Source organism: Rana temporaria, chromosome 6 (assembly GCF_905171775.1).
Source record: "Rana temporaria chromosome 6, aRanTem1.1, whole genome shotgun sequence".
Classification (NCBI taxonomy): Eukaryota; Metazoa; Chordata; class Amphibia; order Anura; family Ranidae; genus Rana; species Rana temporaria.
The window spans coordinates 140425565-140443733 of record NC_053494.1 but is presented as its reverse complement, the minus strand read 5'-3'; the positions used below and the strand labels follow the sequence as shown (position 1 = coordinate 140443733).

General features: G+C 41.3%; 1 protein-coding gene across 1 annotated transcript in view; it reads left to right on the top strand.

Annotated features, from left to right (window-relative positions):
• ERBB4 (erb-b2 receptor tyrosine kinase 4) overlaps positions 1-18169 on the top strand; it is a 1211692-nt gene that overhangs the window by 1066497 nt on the left and 127026 nt on the right. The gene's annotated exons all lie outside the window — the stretch shown is intronic.

The window sequence follows — 18169 nt, the reverse complement described above, 5'->3', positions numbered from 1 at the left end:
AAAATGGTAGAAAGACATAGTTATTGGAAAGAGAGGGAAAGGAAGGGGAGGAGAAGAAAGAGGGTAAATAGGGTGAGCAAGAAAAAAATCAGGGAGTTGATGTAAAGGAATTATAAGTCTATAGGAAGAGGGTGCCACCCCTTCGAGGATCATCCCTATCAGTGCGACAGATATCTGTAGCGAAAGGTAGAAAGCGCTACAGAGGATTTGGAATAATCCAATAGAAACTAAGTGGTAGGGAAAGTTTTTGGTTTACTCTCTTCTTGATGTATCAGTTGTCGAAAGGATTCAGTTACATTCATCTCACATACAAAGGTATGGTAGGTTAATTGGATCCTGTCCAAATTGGCACAGTATATATGTATATATGTGTGTACGACTGTGTGTCCCAAGCGTGTCGAGATCCTAAGGGGTAAATGACCGCACCAGCCAGTAGGACACTGGATGTAAAAAGCGCCTAGAGGCGGTTCAGTTTGCATGTGTAGCGCTATACATGTCATTCATTCATTCATAAACTGTAAGAATCTGATTGGACCCACATTGTCTCACTATGATTGTACTTGCTGCCATCAGAATATATCTTAAGAAATCTTTTTTTAATACATTTGAATGAGCCTAGAATGATTGACAACAGAGTAATGCGAGTGTCTGGTTTAATATCAGTGTCCATGATTGTATTGTTAATTTTCAGGATTTTGTCCCAGAAAGTTATGATGAGGGGGCATTTGCAACACGTGTCTGGACATGTTAGACTTATGTTATGTAAGCCTATGCTATCTAACATCTAGATGTGATCTTGTAGTTTCTCTCCTGGAGGCTGGCCAATAAAAACATTTTGTGTGTTTAGTGCAAGCACCTCATCCCTTTCAGTGGAGGAATTTGTTTAGTTTTTTTTTATTTAAAACAGTTGTATTTTGTATAAGTATGTGCACATGAGGAAGCAACACTCTGCTTCTACCTAAATGTCCATCTCTATATAGAACAAGGCATTCTAGATCAGTAATATACAATGATCAACTGCAGGGAGTCCACAGGCAATACCGTTGCTAGTCCTTTGCTCTCTGCCTGGCACAGTTGCACAGTTGCCAAAGTTCAGTACTTCTTAATTTTTTCAATGCGCCTATTAAAACGAAAAAAAAAAAAGAATTTACATTATCCTTAATGGAAAAAAAAAAATCTTTGTTGATATTTAAAAAAAAATAGTTCTGTTTGTAATTAGTAATTGCCCATTAACACGGGGCAGTTATATTTGTTCACTATGTATCGTTGTTCTGACCTTAAAGGGTAACCACTTTTGTGGGAAAACTTTTCTCCGAACTCTGCATTAAGATACAAGTCAGTGTTTGAGCATCCCCTGCAACAAAAAAAATATTTTTAGTATCATACTCCCAAAAGGAAATCACAGCTAAAAGTATGCAGACCCTGCCAATTTCCACATTAGAGCCCTGCAGGTGGAGCAGCTGATTGATAATTATAAAACTAACAAACAAACAGTTAGTTATTCAGAATAACAAAAGGTTGGAATCTGCTACAAAGTTTGTTAATCCCAGCAATATACATAGATCACCCAGAAGGGAAGGGAATGTTTTTTTCTCACTGAAAGTGGAGTTACTCTTTAAAAACCTGCCCTTGGACTTACCCTCATTAATGAACAGGAGGATTCACCCAGATCCATCAAGATATTGTTCATGTAAATAAGGATTATTTTTTTTAGTATTATAAGGAAAATGGTGATGTAGTTTCCATTTTAATTACAGTATAATGCATGTTAGATAGAGACCCATCTGTTGTCAGATAAGATTTTGACAGCTGTGGCTGCAGCTCATGGAGGCGAGCACAAGGCAGGTTGAGGAGCCTGAGACAGAGATTGAATAAACTTTCCTTTTCTCACTATCCTGCGATAAAAGCTACAAGCTGGGACTTGTTTACAAGATCAGATCAAATGCAAACAGTATGACATCTCTGTTTTGTGTGGGATCTGGGAGTTCAGCCCCCATGGTGAAATCCCGGTGTGCCAAAGCCTGTTTCCTGAGAAACCAAAGCTGTGTCTTGGGAAGGCAGCAGAGAAAATACTTTGCGATTCTCAGTGGCGCTTGTAATAAAACAGTATGTGAGCTAATTAAATATTGATTTTCGAAAGCTACTTATCCAACAACTGCAGTATACACACAATAAATCTAATTCTGCTGTGCTTAACACAAAGTATTTAGACTCTTGTTCAGTGGTAAATTAACCGCGTTAACTCTTAACATAACAGAAGGAGCGTGTTATCTGCAAATCTAAAAACATTGTTGGAGATGAAAGGATGCATATAAAGATATCCAGGGCATTAGTGAAACCTCAATGTTGTATACATATATATAGAGCTATGGTTACTTTTAAGCTGTGATGTAGTTGCCATCATCCCCTGCACACTAACGGAAATTTAAAGTTTAACTATAGGCAAAACTTTTTTTTTTTCATTTTTGATAGAGCGAGGGAAGGTTATAACCCCTGTCAGATTTTTGCAGAGATTTCTCTTTACTTCCTGCCCCATAGCCAAACAGGAAGTGAGACGAAAGCGCTGCAAATTAAGGGAGTTTCTTGGGGACCTCCAGCTCACCAGAATGAATGTCCCCATTGGAACATTTCCCCCATATGACTTTTCTGGGGACAATCCAAAATGTAGGATCTATTACTTTCACTTTCAAAGATAATGGTAAACAAGACAAATAGAGAGCGTGAATCTCCTTAACAGGGGTACAGACAGCAATATAAACTGACAAGCATTCTAATCTCTCCCCACTCTATCCAAAACTTTAAAAACTTCACTTATAGGAACTTATACTTTAAATTACTGTTGGAAATGAAAAAGAGGGGACACAGCAGAAGTTATTGGTGCAAAGTGCCTAACTGCTGACCTGCAGCAGTGGGAATAACAAACTCTAATGTACTGAACCTGAACAGTTAGTTTACTTGATTGTGCGTGAAATGTGTGAACATACCGTGCTTAGAATTATGCACACACAAATTCACTGAGGTTTAATTTGTCACCATGATTGTAACGGCTTGTTCCCAAGCTTCCATTGTCACACCTGACAGCACAAGATGATCAGGGATGCCAGGACTGAATTAAGTTTAACATAGGATATATTTCCTAATTATTGTGTTTTTAAGCTTAGACAAATGTCTTCTTGATAGGTTATAAATTGACTATCAACATCATTTATTTAATTCTTAAAAATTTCTATTACAGATCTACTTATGAAATAAGTCTACTTGTAGTAGTATATTAGCTTGTAGTAGTAGTCACATTCAACTGGACTTGTTCTGTAATGCTGAAAGATGTTTTGTAGCTTATCCAAATCACTTCTTCAGTTCCAATGACAGTTCCACTGTCAAGAGGATAGATACCCCAGCATTTATATCCGTACTTTTAGACACCTTAAAGCAGGGGTCTCAAACTGATGGCTCTCCAGCTGTGGCAAAGCTACAAGTCCCATCATGCCTATGCCTGTGGGAGTCATGCTTGTAACTGTCAGCCTTGCAATGCCTCTTGGGACCTGTAGTTTCACAACAGCTGGAGGGCCGCCAGTTCGAGACCCCACCTTAAAGTGACTGTAAAAGTTAGTTTTTATTTTCTTAAAATAGCAAACATGTTATACTTACCTCCTCTGTGCAAAGGTTTTGCACAGAGCGGCCCCAATCCTCCTTTTCTGGAGTTCCCCTGGGGGCGCTCCTGGCTCCTCCTCCTGGGGGCACTCGTGCGGGCACGCTCCAGAGTCCTGCTGCTGCGTCCATTGACAAACACAGCAGGGCTTAGCTCCTCCCCCGGCTCCTTAATTCGTAGAATACATTTAGGTGAAAAACTTTGAGACTTTACAACTCCATTAATCCTACTACCAAGGAATGTATAGACATTGGTTGTTAAAGAACAATAGTAATGTTTACAGTACTTTCAGGTGAAACCTAACTACTCTGAACTGTTTGATTTTTTTTGCAGCAGAATCTGTTTAATATATTTATGAGCTGACATATATGAAAGCTGTCATATATGAAAGCTGACAACTGTTATGCTACCTAGAAGGTCGATCTTCACAAAGTGTTTTAGTATTTTAGTTAATAATGGAGCCTGTTGGGCTAGTCAACACCTGGCTTCTTATATGTCTTGGATACTCCAACAGTCAGGTCTCGCTGTAATAATTCCCAACTTTGTTACTGTACAACTGAGAGTTTTGTGTGTTTTGGCCCAACTTTGTGTGTTCCAGTACCTTGCATTCATTATAAAATAAACAAAAAAATCTAACAGGCAGAATAGGACCTCCTCATACTAGTCAATGAAGGTATGCAGACCCAAAAACTACTAAGTAATAGGATTCCATTAGCGGGGTCATGAGCCGCATTTGACAGGGAACTCTCTGCCTACTACTTTGAATCATTGCTGAGACACCACAGTGTGGTGTTTGATGCCTGAGTAGCCGTCAGTATTTTCACTGGCAGGCAGTAAAAAATGGGCACTTTTCTCCTGCCAGTAAATGCTAGTGATAGAAAAAGGTTGCCAGTAAAAAATGAGTGATGGCTATGATGCTCGGCTCGGAACTGCACATGCAGAATTACAGTCTGGAGCCAGCCGAGACCCTCCTTGTTCCTGCTACAGTGTGTTTGGGTGGTGCCAGTTGGGGGCACATCTGGCGGAGGTGGTGCCTGAGGATGTTGTGTGATGTCATGGTGCAAGGGAGCTGAGCAGGGCAGCCGGAGTCTTGTGTGTGGTCTTCAGAATGGGAGCAAGGTAAGACAGGAGTGGGACTGCAGTGGACTGAAGAAACCACCTGGTGTGGACAGAGACTATCACTGTGACTCAGATGAGAATACTGAAATTTGCACTTAAAACTGTAATTTTGTAACTTTTGTAAATTCCAGTAAAAACGTGGCTGTGTCAGTACATTTTAAGTCCAATCTGGTAGGTTGGTAACACTGGTAGCCAGTCGATGGAGCCAAAACACTGTTGCATAAGTACAGTGGGCATGCTTAGCAGTATTCAAATAATATCTTAAGAAATGTTGATCATTGCATAAGATCTTTGTGGATGCTTTGGGTTTGGGGATAGGAATGCTTAATAGTAAGATGTGGCGGGTTGGTGTTACCTATGTAGCAAGGGGTTGATGTGTTTTTGCTCTCATTGCTCAGGTGATAGGTGCTTTCCAGATAGGAATATTGTTTTTAAATACATGTTTTAATGTTGTAAGATTATGAGGTCTATTTATAAAACAGTAAATATGGCTTTCGCCATGCATTCTCTGGTGGTGAATCAATCACTGTCACTTAAAACACAAGGACCTGGAAGACTGGCCTGCAGTAAATGTTTGCTGAGTATAGTATCGAATGATAGTTTGCTGCTTGCCCTGTCCTAATATCTTGTTTGCCTAAATCCTGCTTTTCGTGGTCTTCTCAAAGATTTAGGCCTTAACCTAATACAGTTGTTATAGTTTTGTGAGCAGCTACGCCCCTTCTACTATAATGAAGTAACATTGCTAAGGCAATAGTTCCTAAAGAACAAAGTGAAGTGTTCATTTTTGATCTGAATAATTTTAGCATGGTTGGCTGATTAGTGCATGTGCTTTTATGTCCTCATTCTGCCTAGTGTGCACTTGCCAACAGTATTTATTGCAGCATGTGTTGTTGTTTTTTTTTTTGCTGCCTCCATCTATAGATGATACAGAAGTGTTTTGGGGGGATGAACACTTCCCGTTGTGTCTGGGATTACAATGTAATGCTGTAGTCCACGGTACGGCGGATGTAATTATATTAGGTAAACAGCAGGAAGACATAGAGGATACAATTGTTGTGTCCCTTCTACTCTTGTCCCCACAGGCTATGCTAGGTTAATTAGTATTGTGAGTACAACCATATCAAAAGATTTTCTCTCTAGTGTTTATCATTCTGATAAATAATTACTATGTTAGACTTCTAGGTCTTTAATTGCAAGCTATTTCTTACTTGCAGAGTATTAGCTATATATATTTTGGAATTCTAACTTGTTAATATCCCTTTGCATAGTTACAATTTATTATTTTTTTTCCTTGCTTCAAGACATTCAGCTTTGCCCCAGCCTATACCACATCCTCACTAAGTTAAATAACTCCAGCCCTCAGACACTCCAACACCCCTCCCTCGTTATATTAAGTTCTGCAAGTCAGCCTTCTGCCTGCAGCTGCTATGAAATATCTCACTATAGAGCTGTCTTAAGTGCTCTGAGCATATCTGTTATTAAACATACATTAAAAAGTACCAGACACAGATAGGATGTAGAGGAATCGGAGTATTCAGGCTTTGTTCTAATTATGTGGACTTACTGTTAAACATTAATGTCCCCCTTATTTAGTTATAGCTACTTTACTTAAGACAGACATATTAGCTGGAGTTGCTGCACTGCATTTCAGTGTGTAGGGTATAGTCCTTTATATTGCATTTAAACGCATTGTCTTGCAAAAGCCCATTAAAGCATAATAAATGGGATCCTATAACACCACAATGCAAAGCATGTCACTATGCAAGACAAGGCATGGTTACTGCGCAGGTTTAATGAAAGCCAACACTAACCACGCATGCATTCCTAAACCAAACAAGTATAAGTAGGACTGAATGAATTAGTCCGGGAGAGATGTCCAAATTCTCAGCTAACTACTGCACTCATGCGCAGAAATATATAGGTTAGCTGGTGCCAGCTGAAGTAGTCAAGAGGGTTGATTTATTAAAGGCAATTAGATGGTTCACTTTGCAAGGGACATTGCATTTTGCAAAATCATTTTCCATAAAGTAAAAGTGAATACGTTGAAGCTCCTTCCATCATCCAATCACGAGTTGGCAAAAAAAAATATGTCTTCCTTGCACAAAGTAAATTTCACAACATTCAAAAATCTCTGTCTCCTGCTTTTTGTCAATCACTAACCTCTTGTTTTAAAAAATAAACTTCTCCATCAAATGAGAACGGTATCAGGAACGCCGACTGCAGGCATCCAGCAGTGGGGTTGACCAGATCTGTGTAGCTGCACTTGGGAAACAGAAACCAGACTGTATATGATTAAAGCAAGTTTATTAAAAGTGAAACATAACCCATCCAAACACCAGCAAACAGAATATACAGCAAAAGTGAAGATGCATAATAAACCAGGTGACAAAATACCTAACAAGCAGCCTAACTACTCAACTGGCAGAAATACCAGCTAGCAAACTAACTATAATACAGTACAGTATATACAGAAACGGGAGCACAGATCAACAGGGTAAAACTGGAGGTGAAAGAAACAGTTAGGAAGGGGAACCAGGACTGGGAATCAGTAACAAGGGGAGTAGCTACAATGCAGCAGGGCACAAGGTACAGATACAGTAGGGTGACCAGACATCCCCGGTTTCAGGGGACAGTCCCCTGATTGAGGACACTGTCCCCAGACAAAGTTTGCCCCCAGTTTTGTCCCCGGATTGGATTTAAACAGGAGCTGGGGCAATTTCAAAGACAGTCAGTGCAGAATAAAAATAAAAAATGTAATTACACACCCCCGCTCCGCCGTGCCTAGTAGCTTAGGGGGTGTTTTTTTTCCATTATCTGTGCCCCTTTCTGATGATCATGTGCTGGTCAGAATGGAGTGAATATTTCTTCAGTTTCGGGCGCATGCCTATTCATCTCCGCTCGCATGTTCTTCTGCCTTGGCTCACGTCTCGGCCAGCCGCCTGCTTGTATATCTCCTTGCCTTCCCTGGCGGAGTGATCTTCCTCCGCTCCCCACCCAGTAGTAGCCGGGGCCCGGAGAGTGAGACTTGACAGGCTGTGAGGGGGCTGTGGCGGGCAGAGAGTCGCTGATTGCCGCCTTTACTAGTAAAAAAAAAAATATGTCCCCTGATTTCATTTAAAAAATTTGGTCACCTTAAGATACAGGGCAGGTGCAGGATCAGGATCTAGGTTCACGATAAGTCAGCAAGCATAATCTGGCTATCAGGCAAAACAATGAAGCAAGTAGAAAATGCAGAGGAGGGGCTAAATACTCTCCCAACAGTCAGCACCAGGTGGAGACTGATTATTGGGATCTGCTGGCTGCTGTGAGACCCTCTGGTGGACACTGGTACTACAACCTTCTGCTCTGGATACCACAGTGCCACCAGCAGGTGATCCAGGTCCTGACAAAGGGAGAACACAGGGCAGGACTGGGAAAGGATATATTGTTTTGTGCAGTGATGGTTTATGCTCTTTATGTAAATAAAAGAGCATAATGACATACTAAGGAGGGAGCTGTACCCTTTGACCTTTGGGCTGTGCAAGGGGAGCTGAAACCAAGAGGTCATAGAACATCCCATGCCCCAGGTTGCTGTAGCATTTGGGAAACAATTGAAAGTGTTTGCAATTAAAAAATATGTTTGTTCTGCTTTAATAGTTTATTTCAACCACCAATTTTTTTTTAATTGATTAGTGCCTAGACATTTATGATTGTATCTAAACATTTAGATATTGACATTTCAACACAGATTTTTCATGACAAGATGAAAAACTTTTGTGGGTGCCTTTACCTACAGGAATGCAATCTCTGCATTAGGGATAGAGATACACCTTTTGCAGGCTCTTCTTTGTTAATTTAGCGTCTTGCCGCTCTACAACATCATTACCTTAACTTCGTAACAACATTAAAACACATGCACCTTATGTAGCCTGTAAGTAGCTCAGAAAGTCTTTGTAAAGCTCTTTTGGACAGTTTTCCCACACCTGGACCACATGCTCGATGCTCCACTACCCACCTGAGTTTCTATCGTGGGCTAAGAGCGATTCCAATTCGATTCCTATTCAGCTGTGATGGAGCGTATCCCCCTCGTTCATTACCATGCCTGCTTTCTTTCCCCTCCCTGCCCTTTCTACCTTCTTTTCAATCTATGTTATAGAATTATACGTACCCATTCTTTTTGCTATGCAAAAGCTTCACTGATGCATACCACGCACTTGTGATCCTTTCAGCTTATACCTTCTGTTTGAGTTTTCAAATATTAGTCTGCTCTGCGAAGCTCTACCTTTTCAATGCAACCAAATCTGATACCGAAGTTGGTGCTTCACACCTTTTTCATGTTTCTGGATTTCAGTTGTAATTTGCTTCTGTGTGACTGAACTTTACACTGGCATTTTCTGTTACTTTCCTAATTCCATACTTGTTATTTGTCTGTTTTATATTTCAATAAAACCAGATTGAACACAATTATGCAATTTGTGTAAGCTTTCCTCTTTTCACCCAAAAGCTTGCATTAAAAAAAAATTTTTTTTGGAAATAGCTTTGTGTGTGATTGGTTCTCTTTAGACATTTTCATACTGTAGAGAAAAGAGAAAAACGCTTGGCCAGTCCAGTTGATTAAATCAGCCAGTCCTCACAGACATAACCTTTTATTTAGCTTATCCGTTTTGGAACCGCAAACCCACTTATGTTAAATTATGTATTGTAGTCTTTGCAAGAGGTGATTTCTGTTCTTGGGATGTTTCCAGTCCTATAGTGCTTACAATCTCATTTTCTCATAGCAGAAGTTATCCGGCCATGATGAGGAGTGACTGCTGCTGGGTCTCACACCATATTTTCTGACTCAGATGACAACAGATTAATGACTGGGTTTGTCTCTTTGCTCCGCAATGTGCAGCTCAGAGACTGTCAGTGTTATATAACAATGAGTAATTGCTATTTTAACACAGAATCTGGCAACAAGTGAAATGTTTAAACACACAGAGCAGAGTTCTCGCTGCAGGGGGTGTGAAAAGGATTCCTTCTGGCCCAGCAAACCGTTACCATTTAGAAAAGCAGTGTTAGGCTTTTTGTTGCTTAGCTGTCCTTACATATTAAGGCAGCGATGACTCAATTGTGTTCCTCACAGTAGTATTTCAAGGAAATGACTGTACTTAGCATCCCCCACAAAGAGGTTTGGGATTTGCACATATGGAAAAAAGCCTTCTATAATTGTAGTTAACAACCTATTTTAGTTACATCATGGCTTCTGTCTAATAAAACACAGAGAAAATGGTAAAACACATAAACCAAATAGCTGAGTATCTTCAATCAAGCTGTAATCAAACTGGATGCTAATGGTAACTGCACAGCTTTGCAGTTTGTATTACGTAATTCCATAAAAGCCCTTTTGCCACAAAAATAGGCCTTTCTGCAAACAAAACAGCCCTGACCTGTCAAGCCATAGATGCCACTAGACCTCTGAAGCTATGCTGTGGTATTTGGCACCAAACCCATAGTAGCTGATTTTTTAAGCCCTACAAGTTGCGGGGTGGGACCTCCATGGATGAGACTTGTTTTCCCAGCACATCCTACAGATGCTCGATGGATTAAGATTTGAAGATATTGGGATTCACATAGTTTGAAGTATATTTGTATACACCGGATAATAATTTTATCCCTCTTGGATATCTATGTTTACTACTGCCTTTATAGGTCCGGACTATATCCTATGGGCCGGTAGGCAAAACATCTGAGACAGATCCTGTATTCCTCCCCTCTGTTGTTTTGATGATTTATGATATTGATTAAGAAATTCTGTATATATCACACTAGCAATATATGTATGTGTAGCCAGGAGCTGGCTATTATGCCTGCTATTCAGGGACAGTGTACATCATTATTAATGTGGAGTGGTCTCCCTCTAGTGTTGGCTTGGACTCCATTTGTCATTTCCTTTGAGACATAACTCAGAGCAGAGAAAAGCATTATGAGATGTGTAGTTCAGTATACTGGGGTTTCAATTCCAGCATGACTGATTTGAACTATGACTACCAGATTGTTGAGGAGAGGAGAACAGAATGCTGGAAGAGGATATAAAAAGGGTGGCTATGGCCTAGATCGTCCTTATGGGATGCCGGCTTGGATTCGTTAGCAGGGGCTTTGCGCCAGTGAGAGCTGCTGCTGAATCATGGCCTGTACAAAAGGTAGCTTCACCGTTGCATCCAGAGGGAAACCTGCGGACAGCATCGCTTCCCATCTAAAGCGGCCCGGAGGCTGTTCCGGGTAGGCCACGGCAGGGTGTTACAGAGGTCAGATGCAATTCCCAGAGCCAAGATCCAGAGGGAGTTCCCGAAGGAGTCATCTTTATCATCTGCACCATTACCAGCAATCTCTGTGACGTCGGTGGTGAGTAGGGATGAGCTGAACACCCCCCGGTTCAGTTCGCAGCAGAACATGCGAACAGGCAAAAAATTAGTTTGAACACGTGAACACCATTAAAATTTATGGGACACGAACATGAAAAATCAAAAGTGCTAATTTTAAAGGTTAATATGCAAGTTATTATCATAAAAAGTGTTTGGGGACCTGAGTCCTGCCCCAGGGGACATGTATCAATGCAAAAAAAGTTTAAAAAATCAGCAGTTTTTTCGGGACCAATGATTTTAATAATGCTTAAAGTGAAAAAATAAAAGTGAAATATTCCTTTAAATTTAGTACCTGGGGGGTGTCTATAGTATTCCTGTAAAGTGGCACGTTTTTCCCGTGTTTAGAACAGTCCCTATGCAAAATGAAATTTCTAAAGAAAAAAGGTAATTTAAAACTACTCACGGCTATAATGAATTGTCAGGTCCCGGAAATACAGATAAAAGTCATTGAAAAAAAAGGGCATGCCCCCCCCCCCCCAGTCCATTACCAGGGCCTTTGTGTCTGGTATGAATATTAAGGGGAACCCAAACCAAAATTGACCAAATTCCATACGAGGCCCTTCAAGTCTGGTATGGATATTAAGGGGAACCCTGTGCCAATTTAAAAAAATGGCGTAGGGGTCCCCCTCAAAATCCATACCAGACTCTTCAGGTCTGGTATCGATTTTAAGAGGAACCCTGCGCCAAAATAAAAAAAAATACATGGGGTTCCCCCCAAAAATCCATACCAGACCCTTACCCTTATAGACTTTTTAAGGGTGTTCCGCGGCTTTTGAATTTGCCGTGAACAGCCCAAAATGTTTGCTATTCTGCAAACAGGCGAACACCCGATATTCGAGTCAAACTTACGTTCGACTCGAACATCTCGCTCATCCCTAGTGATGAGCGGGCATTTACCCATTTAGTTTGTTAAGACACTGCATATAGACATCACTTACTCAGCCCAACTTCCTGTTACTTGTAGTACTACTGAAGCTAATTCATTCTCTTCACTAAACATTGTATGCAGACATATGTGCCCTGTTCACATTTCTACCACCTGTAATCTTATTAAGTCACCTAGGAAGAGTTTAAAGTTTAAAATAAAACAAGGATAAACCACAGATTCACAAAATTAGTTCTACCATACCATCAAGTTCTACCATACCATCAAGGTATATTTCAAAGCTAGCTGAAGATTTCAGGATTTCATGGAGTAATATTCAAACTCTTTTATCCTCTCCTGATTTGCTAAGGTTGTTTTTAGCACACAGAGCTTGCCCTCACTTTTCCTGGAACTCTATTTAACCACTTGCCGACCAGCCACCGCACATATACTGTGGCAGGTCGACCCTCCTGCCTCCTGTGTACAGCGATCGCGCGTGGCTGGCATATATGTCGAGTCCGCAATCACACATGCACGGACCAGTGTACTGTATCGGTACATCATGTAAGATTGTGGGCGTGCCGCGGTAGCATGCCTGTGGGTCCGGCAGACTCGTTGTTTGCCTGCCACCCATGATTGCTCTACACAGAGGCAGAACGAGGATCTCTCTTTGTAAACAGGGGACATCTCAGAGATCTGCTATTCCCAGTGATCGGGATTACATGAGAAGACTAAAGGATTTGAGGCAGACTACATCCACAAAGGTTTGTTGTTAGTTCTCCAAGATGTTTAGAACAACTTACCTGCAGCTAGTTGGATTTTTGTTTTCTGGAGCCAGATTCATTAAGACATGGTTTCTGATTGGTTGTTGTAGCAGCTTTACAGAGTAGGCTAGACTACATACATTGGTAGGCATGATTGTAAAGACTGCACAGACTAATAATACAAGGGTTAACTCATCACTGTACTTTTCTGAGGCTATGAATAAAATGTGTCACCCATGCTTATTAGTGAACTCCTTTATTACGACCATTAGGGCTCACAGCGATATGCTGTGTCCCGCTAATGAGGGACATGGCTCCTGTTTATTTCACTGGGATTACTGCTTAATTATAAAACACACAGGTTGGAAAAAACAATTATATTGTTGGTTAAATAGGCCCCATGGGACCCAAGGGGACAGAGGGAGGTCTGGGTCATTATTATAAATGGTTTGTTTGGAAACACACAGGATGGTAGGTCATATGGTGTTGTGGGTTTAATGTCTTACGATTAACACAATAAAAAAGGGTTTTAGTTTAATCCTCAGTAGTGCGCGTCTTTTTTTAAATCTCAAAATAACACTATATTCATAAGTAAGAATTAATTACATTGGAGTACATACTTTTACTATGTTTTGTTGTATAGGTGGCATGTTATAAATAAACAAAAAGCCACATCAGATCTCTTATCCTTTGCTATACTGCTGTACATCAGTTCCTTAATGTCACATTTAATCAAGAAGCGTTCACTCATACTCTTTTTTTTTTATCTAGTTAATACTCAAGAGGCCACCACAAGCAAGGTTGCATGTTTGTGTTTTCTTTCATGCAGGGCACATGAAGTGTTCATGTAACATGCAGAAATTGAGCAATAGCCTGTCAATCCAAGGGTTGGATTAGCAAAACATGAATGCAGCCTGTAGGCAAGACAAGTTGACACTTTAAACCATGCTAAACTCACTTGATGTCTCTGTGAAAATGCATAATAATAAGACACTTTCCACATTCAGGTTTATTTAATTAGGTTGTTGGAAATTATTTTGATATTATGCAGAGAAAAGGTTACTATGGTTGTTGTTGGCAACAGTGAACAATTAGGTGCCATCCTTTGCATATTTAACAAGATATCTGATTGCATACTACAAAACATCCTTTTTTTAGGGGCCAAAAAACAAGCCACAAAAATTGTTACATAAAATACATCGTAATCTTTATTATATTGCATAAACACAAATAGCCAGATTCAGTAAGACTTACGACGGCGTATCAGTAGATACGCCGTCGTAAGACCGAATCCGCGCCGTCGTATCTTTAAGCGTATTCTGAAACTGAGATACGCTTAACTGTTGCTAAAATACGACCGGCGTAAGTCTCCTACGCCGTCGTATCTTAGCTGCATATTTACGCTGGCCGCTAGGGGCGTGTACGTGGATTTATGCCTAGAATATGCAAATGAGCAAGATACGCCTATTCACAAATGTACGTGCGCCCGATACGCTGTTTACATAAGGCGTTTTTCAGGCGTAACGATAAACCACCAAAATTATGGTGCAGCCCATGCAAGGTATGGACGTCGGAAGTGCCGTTGGATTTTAAGTCGTTTGCGTACGTGAATGGGGCTGGGCGTAGGTTACGTTCACGTCGAAAGCAATGAGTATTTGCGCGCACATGCGCCGTACAAACGGCCCTCATTTACATGGGGTCACGGGTAATTTACATGGAGAACACCCCCTACCTGCCTATTTTGAATTAGGCAGGGTTACACCGGGCCATTTGCGCTATGCCGATGTAACTTAGGAGGCAAGTGCTTTGTGAATACAGTACTTGCCTCACTATGTTACGTCGGCCTAGTGCAAATGGGATGCGCTACGCCGAACTAAAGATGCGCCCGTCTTACTGAATCTGGCTAAAAAGTTTAAAATTGAGGACCTACTAGTTGACAGTTATATCCCCAAAAACACTGCATAGGAAAACATGTGTGCTGCACTCATCTTAGAGCCAGAAGTAGAGGTGGTCAGTGATTGCAAGGGACCTGTGAGAAGTGCATGTTGCACCATAGTGCCCAAAACAGGACAGATTAAGGCACAAGCCTGAGAGAGGAGGAGACAGTCTGAGACAGACAAAGCAGCTGGGTTGCTGCAGAAAATACACAGAGCTGAGGTACAGCGTGTGTACATGAGCAACAGGAGGTCAGGAAGACCAAAACGACTAAGGTGAGCAGTAGAGCAGTGAAGAGAAAATGCTGTTCATTTGCTGTATTGATGGCAAGAAACCCCTGCATGGGAAGATATCCAGGTTAACTTTTGTGTTACTTTTAAATAAAAGTGGGCAGAAAAAGGCCGAAACGTACTTCTGGTGTGGAGTAAACTCACTGTTTGGCACTACCGAGCGAGTTTGGGGTGGAGGAACTTGACTGGCCTGGGCTGTCCTCGACCAGATAGAACACCTGGGATGAATTAGAGCGGAGACTGGGAGCCAGGCCGTCTCGTCCACATCAGTGCCTGACCTCACAAATTCGCTTTTGGAAGAATAGTCAAACATTCCCATAGACACCCTTCTAAAAATTGTGGACAGCCTTCCCAGAAGAGTTGAAACTGTTATAGCTGCAAAGGTGGGCCAACTCAATATTGAACCCTACGGACTAAGACTGAGATGCCTGGGATGCCATTAAAGTTCCTGTGTGTGTAAAGGCATGTGTCCCAATACTTTTGATAATACTTTTGATAATATGTTTGATAATATGTATGTCTAAATGACAACACTGAAGAAATTACACTTTGCTACAATGTAAAGTAGTGAGTGTGCAGCTTGTATAACAGTGTACATTTTCTGTCACCTCAAAATAACCCAACACACAGCCAGTAATGTCTAAACTGCTGGTAACAAAAATGAGTACACCCCTAAGTGAAAATGTCCAAATTGGGCCCAAAGTGTCAATATTTTGTGTGGCCACCATTATTTTCCAGCACTGCCTTGTGCATAGAGTTCACCAGAGCTTCACAAGTTGCCACTGGAGTCCTCTTTCACTCCTCCATGACAACATCACAGAGCTGGTGGATGTCAGAGACCTTGTGCTCCTCCGCCTTTCATTAGAGAATGCCCTACAGATGCTCAGCAGGGTTTGTGTTTGGAGATAAGCTTGGCCGGTCCATCACCTTTACCCTCAGCTTCTTTAGCAAGGCAATGGTCACCTTTGAGGTGTGTTTGGGGTCATTATCATGTTGGAATACTGCCCTGCGACCCAGTCTCCAAAGGGAGCGGATCATGCTCTCCTTCAGTATGTCACATGTTGGCATTCATGGTTCCCTTAATGAACTGTAGTTCCCCAGTGGCAGCAGCACTCATGTAGCCCCAGACCATGACACTCCCACCACCATGCTTGATGGTAGGGAAGACTTACTTGTCTTTGTACTCCTCACCTGGTTTCTGCCACACACGTGTGACACCATCTGAACAAAATACGTTTATCTTGGTCTCATCAGACCACAGGACATGGTTCCAGTAATCCATGACCTTAGTCTGCTTGTCTTCCGCAACCTGTTTGTGGGCTTTCTTGTGCATGATCTTTAGAAAAGGCTTCCATCTGGGATGACAGCCATGCAGACCAATTTTAAGCAGTGTGCTGCATATGGTCTGAGCACTGACAGGCTGACCCCCTACCCCTTCAACCTCTGCAGCAATGCTGGAAGCACTCATACCTCTATTTCCCAAAGACAACCTCTGGATATGACACTGAGTGTGTGCACTCAACTGCTTTGGTTGACCATTGCGAGGCCTGTTCTGAGTGGAACCTGTCCTTTTAAACCGCTGTATGGTCTTGGCCACCATGCTGCAGATCAGTTTCAGGGTCTTGGCAATCTTCTTACAGCTTAGGCCATCTTTATGTAGATCCTCAGAGAGTTCTTTGCCAGGAGGTGCCACGTTAAACTTCCAGTGACCAGTATGAGAGAGTGAGAGTGATAATACCAAATTTAAAGGGGTTGTAAAGGTAAAAAAATGTTTTCCTAAATAGCTTCCTTTACCTTGTGCAAAGGAAAAAAAAGTAAGTGGGGGTAGTGGCGCTGCCTAACCGGGACACAATAGCTACGGGGACCTACAAAGGGTTAACCGTGCTGTGTCCTAAGCTTAATTAAGTGATAATCCCTCACCATCCGTGTGAATAGATACCAGGGACCAAAGATATATCAAAAATGTCTATAAAAAACAGGAAATGTGTGAACAAAGTAAAAAATAATATGTGAAAGTCCAATACAGGTGTATATAAAGTGTATATAAAGTCCCATAAATGACACTTTTGGGATTCCTTTCATCAATATCCAAAAGCCAGTGAAAAAGTCTCACAATGCAAATTAATAGTGAAACACAGCAAGTGATCTTGAGGTGAATACAGGTGCTCTTGAAGTGTTAGCCGTGCTCCCCCACATGGGTCCCCACTCACCAGATCCTTTTTTCGGGTTGTAAAAAACAACGTTTTTTTAAAGATGCAATTTAAAATGATCGTGTGTGGGCTTCAGAGCATTTTTTGGGTTCTGAAAAAAGGGCACATTTTTTTTCGAACATGCTCTATTTTTTCACGACGTTTTAAACTATGTCGTCTTTCGGGTTGTAAAAAATTATCGTGTGTGGGCTTTAACGACGTGAAAAACCTGCGCATGCTCAGAAGCAAGTTATGAGATGGGAGCGCTCGTTCTGGTAAAACTACCGTTCGTAATGAAGTAAGCACATTCATCGCGCTATAACAGACAGAAAAGCGCGAATCGTCTTTTACTAACACAAAATCAGCTTAGGCAGCCCTAAGGGTGGCGTCATCCTAATGGAACTTCCCCTTTATAGTGCCGTCGTACGTGTTGTACGTCACCGCGCTTTGCTAGAGCATTTTTTTTAAATGATCGTGTGTAGGCAAGGCCGTTTTTTTCAAGAGCCTGAAAAACGTAGTTTTTTATAACCCGAAAAATGATCGTGTGTACGCGGCGTAACGGTTTGTCAAAGTGAAACATTCTTAATTTAGTACTTGCAACTCTGTAATTTTAGTGAGACCATAGCTCAATCTGTTCAGCTGATACATAACATATTTTTGCTCCCAAAAATCCCCTTAGAAAACTTGCCTGATTTTCAGCTGAATCTTGCTTCTCGAACGCTGGGCAGGTAAATAGGAAGAGGTTGCATTTGCCTTGCAGCTCTGTTCAGTCTCATTACAAACAAGCTCAAGCTGGTTCTGTTCCACAACTTGGCAAATGGTGCCCTGAAGATTGTTTGACTGCTGTGCTACTTGACAGTACAGCATAAAGAGGTATAGCCATTTTCCTGCTTACTAAATAACGTTGGAATTTATATGCTTTAAAAGTTGAAATGATATTTTCTTTTGTGTTGCATAAGTTCTTTAGCTATAAAG